We start from the raw sequence: 12,904 nt of genomic DNA on the forward strand, positions 1-12,904 counted from the left end.
GCTAGCTTAACCTGTTTATATAGGAAGAGCCAGACCATGACGTTACAAAATTAGGGCACTCACTACCTCAAAGTCCTCAAGTTGATCAGATTTTCATAGGTCTCACCACTGCCTTTTTTGCTGAATTGTTTTAGGAAGGGAACTGCAACCATATTCACCTGCTATTTGACATCAGCAACTCACCACTCCCTCTAACAATTGCTAAGATTACTTTATCCAGGAACACATACTAGAAATTTTTCCCTGTAATATCCTGATCAAATGGTGGATGTCTCAGATTCTGTATTTGGTTTATGATACTGCTAATGAATTGTCAAAGAGGTCGAGCTGGTTACTGTGAAATAAAGGCTTATATTGTCAAGCAGTGCCTTTCAAAAACCAGAAGTTTTTTCTGTGTCTAAGTAATTTCCTCCTAAGCTTGACTGTGACACTAGTCCAGCTATGAATTCTTTAAGGCGGGTGCTTATTTTTTAATTGGACTAACAATGATGCCCACTGAAGTAGCCAAGCATGAAAGTAATGTGGATTTAAAAGCTCAAATTTTGCCAGTTTGGAGATGTTTTATTCCAGTCTCTATCTTTGATATCAATCATGGAGGGAGAAGGAAAAAAAAAAAAGAATTAAAATACTACTCTGATTGTGTGCACATAGATGATGGGACAAGAAGAGTCTCAAATTGTAGTAACAAAAAGTCAGGTTGGACTTTAACAATAGCATTTTGCTGGCAAAAACAATGAAGCTCTGGAATAGGTTGCCTGAGGAGGTCTCTAGATCTACCCATATCCACTAGATCCCTTTAAGAAGGTTAGACAAGCACGTCAGGAGTCAAGAGACAGTTGACTGTGACTTAGGAAAGTCGATGAACTACAGGAGTTGAGTTTCAAAGTTCCTCATATATAGCATACTTTTTCTCCATCCTCCGTGTTCTGAAAAAGATACATATACAGACACATACATGTACACATACACACGTACATCCCCACCCATATACATTCTATGGCCCCATTTTAAGAACTATAAAACTATGTACCTCTTAAATACTGAAAAACAGTGCTGAAAAGGACTTTATCTACCTAATGAATAGTGATCTCCCATAGAAGATGCACGAGAGGGAAAGCAAGAGAAAAAGACTACGTAAACCTGCTCCCGATCTATGTTCTACGCAAAATGAAACAACTGTTAAGGGAAAACCAAGAAAGACCCAGCTCAAAATCTCTTTTGGTTCAATGATTTTGGAATTCTTTGGCCAAGCAGGCAAGTACGGTTCAAATCTCTGTTCCGCGTCAGGTACAGAAACACAGAAGTAGTCACTGTTTTGTGAGATTTATGGCTGGCATATAAACCCCACTAGGAACCAAGTTCTGTTCACTATGCATCTTTGCTTTTCTTTAAAAGGCCTGAAAAACTACAGATTTTTTTTTCGCTTGGCTTGAACTAGTATTACAAAAATATTTTGGAGCTACTCAGAGAATTTTGCGTGTTTAGCCACTCAGTCCATAGGGGAAAAAAGTTAATTACACAACTCAATTATATATTTGATGTCCCAGGACCAAGTCACTGTATGTCCACAGGAAGCATTAATAAACATGATTGATCTTACTTTTATAGAAGTTGTGATTACCATTTTTCAATAACTGAAGCTGCCAGCAATACGATACTTCTAATGCCTTATGAAATTGAACCAAAACGGCAAAGCCTATTTGAATTTAGCTTAAATGCCAGTTTATTGTGAACATGTTCTCTTTTTGTTCCTATATATAATGTCAAAATTCGGGGCTGGATTTCTGAGAGTGCAGAACACCAGGGCTCAGCTGAGAACAAACAGAAGCAGCCAAGCACATGCGATAACAAGCCTCTATTTTGGTGCCTAAATGGGAGGTAAATATTCCAGGGTAAAAAAAAAAAGAGCACAAAAAACCATATGACTGCTTGTTTTCAGAATCGTTGCAACTTACAGACTATATGTAGAAACGATCCACTTTGCATTTCAGTTACTGAACACATGAGAAGTATTTAGGAAGTTTCTTCTATGGAATAGAAAACACCACCGTTTTACGTACATCTAGTCCAACACCCATTAAAGTCAATTGAAAGACTTTAATTCTAGCATATTTTGCATATATGAAATCTGCATGTATGCATTAAAAACCTTTCCTAAGTTCATAAAATTCTTTTTATGTAATGAAAAATGTAAAGCCTATTTGAGGAGGAGTTCATAACCTTTCTGCAACTGCAATACAATGTACAAAGTTGAAAGATTCAAACTGAAGACAAACATCTTTGGTTACTGATACAGGAGGAATTTAGAGATAGAATAGAAGTTTTATTTTCAAATATAAGAGACTGGCAATAAAAGAAAAAAAGGCTGAAACTACTTTGATCTGTAATAATACAAAAACCATTGCCACTTGGTGTTTCTACCTCAGCAACCTGATGCCTCTTACAGGTTATTGACATTCCGCTTCTGAACTGCTACTGAAATACCACCAAGCTGTCGGCTCCCATTCAAATACTGACCTAGCTGCATCTTTCTTGTTTTGAAGACAGATAAAATAATTGTACATTGGTATGTATCACTGTAGACTAGTAAACCCTAACATTTCAATTATGAGTGAAAAGGAAACAAAATTGGTAACTTTTCTTGCCATACAGACATGATGGTTACAGTATCATTTAACATACAAGCAAACTTCGTAAATTGTGTGCAAAATTATCTTCAAGCGTAAGTCTTCCAATAAAATATACATATCAACAGCCTTTCATATGCTTAGTTTGATACAGAAACATGCTATCAACTCATCAGGTAATCACTTCCAACATATCAGAATATAGGAAGGTCTAAATACCAACCCACACAGTATATACTAGTGCATGCAATCCCTGTCATGATTTTTGAAAGGCATTTTTACCACATAAAGGCTACTGCTACTATCATTATGCCAGGCCTCTTTACTAGAAACTTTCAAAACTTAAAGAGGGGTTCATCCAGCATATGCGCACAAGATTAGCCCAAGGTTAAGTCTTACGACTGTAATAGTTTTTCAGAATAAAAATATTCAGATTTTCACTCAAAACCAAGAAAAAGATCACATTCCCACAGGAACAGTTAATCTCAGGTGAATCTGTTCCAGAGGCTACAGCCCAACACTGCTCAGGCCTAGAAATATTCTAAAGCAAATCTAAAAATGTACCAACAAGAAAAATAAGTGATTTCCCTAAGCATTTCTGTAGCTTGCATAAAGACATCAATTACCATACCTTGTCTTCTAAATTAATGATTCACAGTGATGGATTATTCATGCAAGTCAGCCAGCTGAACACTATACTTTGACTCTGGGGAGAAAGTATAGCATGTCTTAATTAATTATATTTTGTATAAGCTAGAAGACAGTCAGAAAAATTTATTTCTCTAGTCAGCCAGGTAAAATGTAAGAAAGTAAAACTAGTGGTAATTTAAATATGAAAAAATCTTCAGTACTCTCCAGAATCCACATTTAAAGTGAACTAGCAAAAGCACGTTGCCTCAAGTGAGCTCTGTAAAGTAGTTTCAAATTGCTGTTTTGTTGAATGAACTGACTTCAGATCTACTCCATTTAAGCGTGAAACAAGATGGAAATTTCATGTTAATATGCTGTTTCCTGTCTATGCACAACCTTGCAAGACTTCAGTGATGGTACAATTTCTTGTTTCAAAAGGATATAAAGTACTTTCCCAGCCTTGACTGAAATTCAACTCAACACTGAATTTTTTGATGAGTGAATGATACATTATCCCAAATATTTTCTAAATGAATGCTGTACTCTAACATTTATGTGTTGTGTAAGTCTATTGATATTTGGTACTTTGATCAGGGCAGTGCAAAATACCTCTACAATTCAAACAATATCTAGGATTTGCAATTGTTAGCTTTCGAAGTGTTATTCAATCATTGTATTGAAAGATTTACAAAATAAAAACGGGAAGTCTATGATAAATGTTACCATTTATCCTTAGAGTAAGTAATATGAACGATCTAATATCTCTAAAAATCTATACCAAGCTGCTCTAGGATAGCAAAGACTGCCATGCCTGATGAATTATATGACCACCTAGTTGCCTACATGGCTTATATACAATACATTAAGGTTGTTAAAAGTATTAATCACGTTCAAATAGACCTTTACCTTTTAATGAACTAATATCCAGATGCCTCACACTCATTACTGGATTTTATTTTATGAGCAGGAAGAGTCTGTTTTCATTTTATAGTGGAGAAACGCAGGTTAAGTATAGATTAAATGACTTGTCCACTACCCGAGGATCTAAAACCAAGTAAGCTTTTTTCTTCTTCCTTTAAAACTATCCTATCCACTGCTGTTAGCTTCTCTGAGCTCCCACGACAATCCTAGAGCCCTTGAAAGCAAAAATTCTATTTTGTCCTTGCTCTCTTGGTGTTTCAGCAATATTTCTGGAGATTCTTCTACATTCTCCTACAATTCAAGGAATTACGTAATAACTCAAAGATAGGATAATTACATAGATAAGGATTAGGAAAGGATGGTGAATACCAATTCAATTAGTCTCTACCAATCCTGAAATGACACACAGTGGGAACACATATTATCATACACCTGCCTCCACACGGCTTTCACTATGGGTAAAGATGATATGCTGTTAGACCTAGCTCCTGGTAACAATTCTTATATGCAGATTTGAATTTATGTTGCTTTCCTCTCCTTCCAAATACAAGATATGCTACTGTTCTTGTTGAGCAATATGCTTCCAACACTTCAAGAATTTATTTTCATTGCAACTGAGTGGAAGTTTGTCCTCTTGAAGCTAAAGGGTATTTTGCTGTCACTTCATCTATGAAGACGTGGTATCAGTTATGTCAAATTCACAAGTGTACTGTGTTTTGATGTTCTATGTACATTTTCCTCCCTCACATTTGTATATGAAAAATTACCAATGGCATTTTTCGCTTCATGCATATCATCCCCTCAAAATAAATCTACTTACAGTCAATTTATTTCTTACTCACTTCCATGGGTATCTTCTCTATAGGCCCCACTGCTCCATATCCCCCGTAATTAGACATTTCTGCTTGCTTGTTTTTCTGATATTTGTTTTTCTTGGTATCTCCTCATAGATCTAATACTCTGCTTTCTTTAGTATTTCAACACATGCACGGTAGGGAGAGCAGATGGAAACTGCCAGCTACAGATGACGCCAAGTGGTTTCTGTGCAAGTGACGACTCCAACAGCTCTAAAATCCACATGGGTTCTTGTGCTACCATGACATTTTCTATGCCTCAGAGATGCTGGGGAGGACTAATCAAAGGCACTCTCCTACAGGAAATTGAGAACAAGCATGGCTGTAGCATGCAGTGGCCACACAGGTGACAGTGAATTCAGGAGCTACATTCAGGCATGCAGGGCACACGAGACTTCAGAACCTGCCCCAGGAAGAATGAGAACACTTACAGCTACAAAGCACCACAAACGTTGTTAATCCTATCACGCATCATCCTTCTATTAAGACTGTTACCTCATGTCTTGCTGAATTCCCAATAGGTATTCAGAGATGCTCTTTACACACCTGAGTTTGTCAGATGAGGGGCAAGGGGAGATATGGGAAGAAGTTGTTCATCAGCCATTCTCTTATCTCTGGCTTAAAGAAAAAATTTTTAAAAAAACCCCACTTCTGGACAAGTTCACATGGGAGTGGGATATTTCACAGACTACTGTTATTTTCTGTTTCAACTGGTAGTAATAAACTACTCATGCTTACTCTAAAAAGAAAGCCACAGCTAGTACTTCTCACAGTTCTACTTCCTTGCAATGGCATTTTCAGACGACAGAAGTAAGGAGATGGGCAATGCCCCTTGGAGATTAAAAGAAGCAAAGATTTGTATGCGGGCTGCAGGAGCACAGAGCACCACGGGCATAGCAGAGGAAATGCTAGAGCATGTAGAGGGAGATCTCTACGATTAGGCCTGGGTGCTGAGCGAGACTGATAAACCAGGCAAGCAGATGAAGAGGGAAGGCCCAGTTCTGATGCAGAGGAATGACCTAAGGCAAAGGCAAAACATCCCTTCCAGACCTTCACTACTATCAAGTTACCAACAACACATAACCCCTATCCTGTGATACTTACATCAATATTACTGCACGATGAAAATGAAATCATAGCAACCAAAGACCAAAACAGTGTCGAATTAAAAGAGTTCAGCTCTGCATCTCCTAGGGTTACATGGTATGTGCTAGATGGTTGCTCTTTTCAAATCCTTGCCTTACTTCTCTTACGAGATTCTCAGACACTGCTGTCCTCTTCTTCCCAGCTCCTCAATTTGCAGACCGCCACTAATAGCATCTTTGGATGGAGAGAACTGGGAGCACAGATGTGTTCATGAATTCTGTGACTGGACTAATCACAGCCAGAGTCGCAGGACAAGAAAAAAAAAGATGATGGTCCATAGCGCATGCAGTCGTGAAACAAGATCTTATTTTTCACGCTAGACCACAGAGGTGTAGCAGACACATTAAGCATTAAAATAAAAGTCTCTTCTGTCATCTTCAACTCAAACATCAGCTTTGTCAAATATCATCTGAACCTTTATTTTAGATGCGTGGAGTCAGCTTTGGTTTTTTACTTTTTTTTTAATAACAAAAACACCTGCTGCCTGTAACATTACTGTGAATAAACAATGTTACTTTATTAAAGGGGGTTTTATTCACCATATGTAAGTGCACATGCTTTTAAAGACAAAATAGAATTACTACAGTGTTTGAAAGTCCATATCCAGTTTAATAAGAGACTAGTTTATTCCTCTTTAGTACTTGTAAGAATCATTAGACATCTTTCAACTCCCACTAATTACTTTGTTTTTGGCAGACATTACTGTTTCCTCCTCCTGCTTTTTTGAATAAATCTGAAATTAACAAGTCAATAAACTGACATATTTACAGTAAAAATAACTTGGCTTCCCTCTCTTCTTCCTCCCACTTCTCATATTTCTCTTTGCAGATGAAAAGGTTATCGTTCACCTACAGGCTTTACATATACTCAACAGCAATTTGGGTAGGGACCTAGGCATCTTTCCTTTACATTAACAGGATCTCAAGTTGAAGACCTGATATTTCAGTAAGCTGTTTGTGTTGTCTTACATTTTGATTAATAGCTTTAAATAGTTTTGAAAGTAGAGCAAACGCTTCTTTTGAAAAAAAGATATCTGAGAAAGAAAACATGAGTTGCTTCAGTGAACTCAAACTGCTATGTGAAATACACAATCATCAAATGTTCCAAGAACTGTTTTAAATTAAATGTAGAAAGAAAAGCATTTAAAAAGGGCAGTTTTAGTGTACAAATTAAAAAAAGATGTCTTAAATCTTTAAACCTATTTTCTTTCTAACTACAACTTACATAAGTGAGAAGGGGAAAACTGGGGCAGTGAACATTACCTCAGACATAGAAACAGTTACTGAAAAACGATGTCGTGCTATACTGTCAAGGAAGGAGGCAATCTCCAGTGGCTAAGTGATCGTGAGGAGTTCAGACAGGTTGTCTTTAGCAAAGTACCCATGCTCCTAACATTACTTTGACATGCCAAGGTCAGTTAAAAAAAAAAAAAGTTGAAAAGTAGATGTCCCAGTTCTCCAGCTTGCTGCAAACTTTTACAGAAGAATCAAGGGCTCGAATGGCATCGCTGCTCACAAAGCACCAGATGCAAAATGCAACTAGTGAGCAAGTGTTTGGGCATATTATCTTATTGCAAAGGCAAGTCAAGCGTTTGCTTTCCTGTGGCATCTAAGCAAAATTCTCAGAATTCAGTCAGAATTCCAAAAGCAAAACAAAACCTTAAATATGTTGTTCAAAAAAGTTAGAAAGGAAATGATAGTTCTCTCTTCTCAGATGAGGAAGTCCCTGAAACCCACTGCACATACAGAAACATGGATGACAAAAATAGATGAAAACAGAAGAGCACAGGAACTGAAGTTCTTCTGAGGTTTGGAGAGATCATTCCTAGCTAACAAGTGCTTGGTTTTGTATATTTAAGAAATCCCACCACACACATGGTACAGTTTCAGTTTCAATTCTGACAGAATTGATCTTTCTAGAAGAAGCCAATTGTCCATTAGCCCCATCAAGTCATCATGAGTTTAGATTTGTCAGACATACACAGCAGATGAGAAATGCTTTACATTATTAAGCAATTATTTGTTTAGATGTAATGGTAATGGTGAAAAACTGCAGGGCTGAAGTACATAAATAATTGGAAAGACGTCTTCCAATTAATAGGCTAGCTATTTAGTTAAAACTGAATATAACCACATTGTTTAACAACTTCTAGCTGGAATATTACTTGTCATTATTGATTCTTCCTGAAAGAATAGTCTCCAGGTCTGAAAAAATATTTCTCAAGAATTATCATAATATTTAAACATTCAACTAAACCAAAAATCCTTTACAACACAGGAGGTCAAATCTTATTAACCCAAAAGCCAGACACATATTTAACTCATTAGCTTGTATCAATATGAAATTTTCTCCTTTCCCATCTCATAGCTACAGCTGCTTTGCAATGACTCTAAAAGACCAAAAAGGATGCAGATATCTCATGCAGCTTTTATCACATTAGCCACAGTCTGCAGTTTTCATAATCATTTGCTTTGAAATATATTAAACAAAGCAGAACATGACCTTACAGTTGATATTTTAATCACACCACATAAGAACAATTCTTTATCATACAGACTTTATTAAGGCCACCAAACGAGATGCTATTCAGAACTACTCAAAACGCAAACAGGCAGAAAAGAACACTACTGTTGCACAGCCCAGCGAAGCCAGGCAGTGACCCCACCACAAGGAAGATTTGCTGGTTTTAAATGCGGAGTCACCAGACAACTTTGCACACGTACCTCTGATTTTGGCTGGGCTGAGGGATCAACAAACAGCAGAGTGCGTGCATGTGTACGAGACTAATAGAAAAAAATAAATTGAAGCTTTTAGTTTTAGAATAACACAATGTAGTGTAGCATTACTTAGTAGCAAAATGCACGTATTATCTTTTCACATTTATGTTTAGTACAATATGTAATTACCTTTTTAGAAATAGAATTTTGGGGAGAGAAAATTAAAAAAGATGACATGGCATTCATTCAGTGAAGTCGGGACATTGAAGAGATTTCATACAGGAATTCATCCTACTTGAATTCTGACAGTACTGTGTTGTTACAGACCTTCTCCAACATAAACCCCCTTTCTAATGACTATACTAAGCTATTTACACTATAAAAAAATACATATATTCCTAATGTGATTGATGCAGATTACTTACATCCCTGTCATCTTGTATCGCTTTAAATACCAAGTACAGAGGGAAAGTAAGTCCGTAACTTTACCCTTATTATTTAATTGTGGGGGTTTTTTTCATTTGTTTGTCTTGAAGTGGATAGCTTCATTATCTCCAGCACAATTTTACAAAGAAATTTAAAGAAAATGTGTTATGTCAAGTCAATCATTCAAGATTCAGAAAGTATCTCCTTTCCTCCTGCAGGAATGCATGTTACATTATTTCCACCTCAAGTTCTGCTAACCTTTTGTCATCCACTTCACAAGACTAACAGCACTCAAAAGACACAAATTAAACCCCCAAAATTTTAAAGATATTTCCAAATTTAACTACTCTGGTCTTTCATGTATTTGAGAAAAAAATACAATGTTATCACTAATCACAGTTGACTATATAGACGTCTTTCCCTACCATCTGCCCATTATACTGACACGCAACCAGACAGACTGACCCTATCAGGGATACGCAAGTGTACATAAAATAATCAGGCATTAATTTTTAAAGCCATGTCTATGCATCAATTTTTAACATTATTTTGAACACACAGCATAATGAAGGTGAGCACAGCCTAAAGACAGTGTATAGGACAAATGTACCCTATATTAATACATATTCAGATGTACCCTATATTAATACATATTCAGCCTGTGTTTCACAAGGACAGAATAACATATTGCCTACACAGAACACGGATTGTCAGAAATTATTTTAAAAGGTATTCAGCCACACCAAAAATGTGTCTTCATGGATGACGAGCAACCAAAAAACAAATTCGAAATTTTGACAAAAAAAATTAGATGTGTTAGTTGAAAAGGACTTTAAAAAGCTAAGAGTAGCTAGATCTGGATGTGAAAAATCCTACCAGTACTAACTCCTCTCCCCTGCTACATTTTGTGATACGTGAGATTAGAAGTTTAATTAAACTACACATAAACATGACATTTACATCTACAGAATAAATTTCAAAAGAGTTATCGCAACAATGTAGTGTTCACAGACACACGCTCCTCTACAGCATATGAATATATACACATTCTTCCATATGAGGGGAAAAGATGAGAGGAAGTAGCAAGAGACCCAAGTCTTAAGAACGAGCACAGAAACACACCACACCAGTCACCAGCAGCTCAGAGGTGCATTAATCCCAGGTCATTTTTTGAATCAACTTGAGCTGGCAGTGCTGTGGCTACGGTGTTCAGGAGGCCAACAGACATACATACGGGGTATTGTGTGGTTTCAACAATGAATATGGAAGTAGATGACTGACAGCTTCATGAATACTTTCACATACGTGTGAACAAATCATTCACGGAAAATGGTAGATCGGGAGAAAAAGTCAAAGCAAATTTAAAAACCCAAACTCAATCTGAAACTTGACTTAAGAATGTGGATACATAGGATGGAAAGTCTTGTGAAGATAAATTTTGGAACTCATAACTGCATTTAATAGCAAACTTAACACTGCCACAAGCCTTCACCTTGTATTACCTCTTAAGTTGCCCTGTGTAATTCTGTAGACAACCCACACCTTAAGGAAAAAGCCAAAAACCATTCCTCCTCCCTCCCTCACCTCCTTGACAATTATTCCTCGTCACACTCAAACAAGCCACAACAATTCTGAAAAATACAATGAACATAAAAATAGGAAAGTATGAAACTGGTCCAAGACCTCACTTTAAAAAAAAAAACAAACCAAAACACAATCCCTAAAAAAAAAACCAAACCCCCCCCCAGAATCTGGAAAAGTATCAAAAAAATTGATGGAGGGAGACAGCATATTCTATTTTAAGTGTTACCACCGGTAGGACCGCAGCTTTATACCTTTACTTTAAAACATACTAATTTCACTGAAGGATAAAATACCGTAGACATGCATTTGCCTCAATCTGTGCTATGACATTTTGGTAAACATCCCTCACCTAAGCAGAATAGCATCATTTTACATTAGACTGAAGTACCGACCACATCAAAAATGAGGAGACAAGAATTGGGGAATCAGAGATAGTAGGTGATTAATAATACACAATTCATACACACTACGCAAGTGTACTTAAGCAGCCCTTTAATACCAAGATGTGTGGAGTATTTCATATATGAGATCATACATAGATCTGATTAAAATAAAACAGGGTGGTGTGGGGAGGAGAAAATTCAGCACACATAAAAAAACACCTGGATTGTTATACTTTATTTTTCTTCTTTCTCCCCTAGTGTTCTTGCTTACCTATGTGAAGGTGATGGGGACCGGTAACACACATGGATATGTGCACATGATCTGCCTGTTCCTACAGACAGATATCAAAGTCTTCCCACTTTGCCATCCTCACTGCTGCAAGAAGTTACAGCCAACGTTCGACAAGTTTAATGCTTTAGCTGTTCACTCATATGTTTGCATTGGAATTCATGTGTCTTATTAACATTAGGTAATACTGATCAGTATTTTTTTTAAAAAGCGAGTTTTAATAGTGGTGCATCAGAAATGCAGATACAAATCCAAAACTGAGTTAGCACTTCAACAGTTGAGCTCATTTTAAATATCATTTAAAACTTTAAATCTTAAGGCTTTCCAGTAACACAATTAGCTCGACAAATAATACACAAGTTTACTTAAATTTTTTAATAGCTAAAAGACAAAATACTCCGTGTACACATAGTCTGCAGAGCACTGAACCAATTCACAGAACAACTGTGCCACGCAGGAGAGAAACCCCTCAAAAAAGGGCTTTAGAAGCCCAGCTCCGGGCGGGTAGCGACCAGAAAAGCCACACAGACCTGCATGACATCACCTTCTTCGGCACGGACGAGTTTTTAAGAACTATTGCTGCAACACTTACCACAGTGTAACTTCAGAACGAAGTGCTGGTGCTGGCGAGCGGGGCCGAGGACGCCTCGGCTCCTCGGGGGCGGGAGCGGTCTCCTCCCCGCCGCTGCCGGCAGGTGGAGAGACAAAGGGTGACCGAACACCTGAAGGGGTTTGGCGTTTGTTTTTACCCCCCTCTTAAGTTCTCCTACCAGCGGGGAAGCACCGCCGTCCCCAAACGCCTCCTCTCCCCTCAGGCGGGCGCAGCCTCCCCTCAGGCGGGCGCAGCCTGCCTCCCCTCAGGCAATAACGGAACGCCGCGGCAGCGCCTTCCCGCGCGGCGCGAGCCCGGGGCGTGCCAGCGCTCCCACCCGCGGCCCCCGCGCGGGCAGGCGCTCCTCCCCACAGCCGCTACCGCCCCCCGGACACGCGTGCCGAAGAGGGCGATAGAAAAGCTTCACTCCATTTAAGACATAAACCGGAGCCACCGCCCAGCGCAGACCCCCACTACCGCCAGCAGCGAAGGGACAAGCGCACTCACCGGCCCGGTGCTGGTGCTGGTGCTGCTGTCACCAAACCCCCGCCCGCTGCCCGCCGGTCCAACTGCCGCTCCGCGCTCCGCCGCGGTTGTGCTGCCCCCGCCGCCAACGCCTGGGTAGTCTCACCGCCCCGCCCCGCGGAGGCTCCGCCCTCACCCTCCGGCCCCGCGTTCCGATTGGGCACGCCCGCCTCCTTCTCCCCCGCCTGTCTCCGCCTCCGCCCCGAGGAC

At 38.9% G+C, this 12,904-nt stretch overlaps 1 protein-coding gene across 3 annotated transcripts in view; it reads right to left on the reverse strand.

The window, feature by feature from the left end:
• LOC104264009 (neuroserpin) overlaps positions 1–12,740 on the reverse strand; it is a 54,446-nt gene extending 41,706 nt beyond the window's left edge. For 2 of the 3 annotated variants that reach the window (XM_059822640.1, XM_059822642.1), the window contains exon 1: positions 12,677–12,740. The gene's annotated coding sequence lies outside the window, so the exon portion shown is untranslated. Of the gene's footprint in view, positions 1–12,169; positions 12,193–12,676 lie in introns of those variants that run through there. The other variant, XM_059822641.1, reaches the window with a different exon arrangement.
• Positions 12,741–12,904: the final 164 nt, after the last annotated feature.

The sequence above is a fragment of the Gavia stellata genome, chromosome 11, assembly GCF_030936135.1.
Source record: "Gavia stellata isolate bGavSte3 chromosome 11, bGavSte3.hap2, whole genome shotgun sequence".
NCBI classification, from domain to species: domain Eukaryota; kingdom Metazoa; phylum Chordata; class Aves; order Gaviiformes; family Gaviidae; genus Gavia; species Gavia stellata.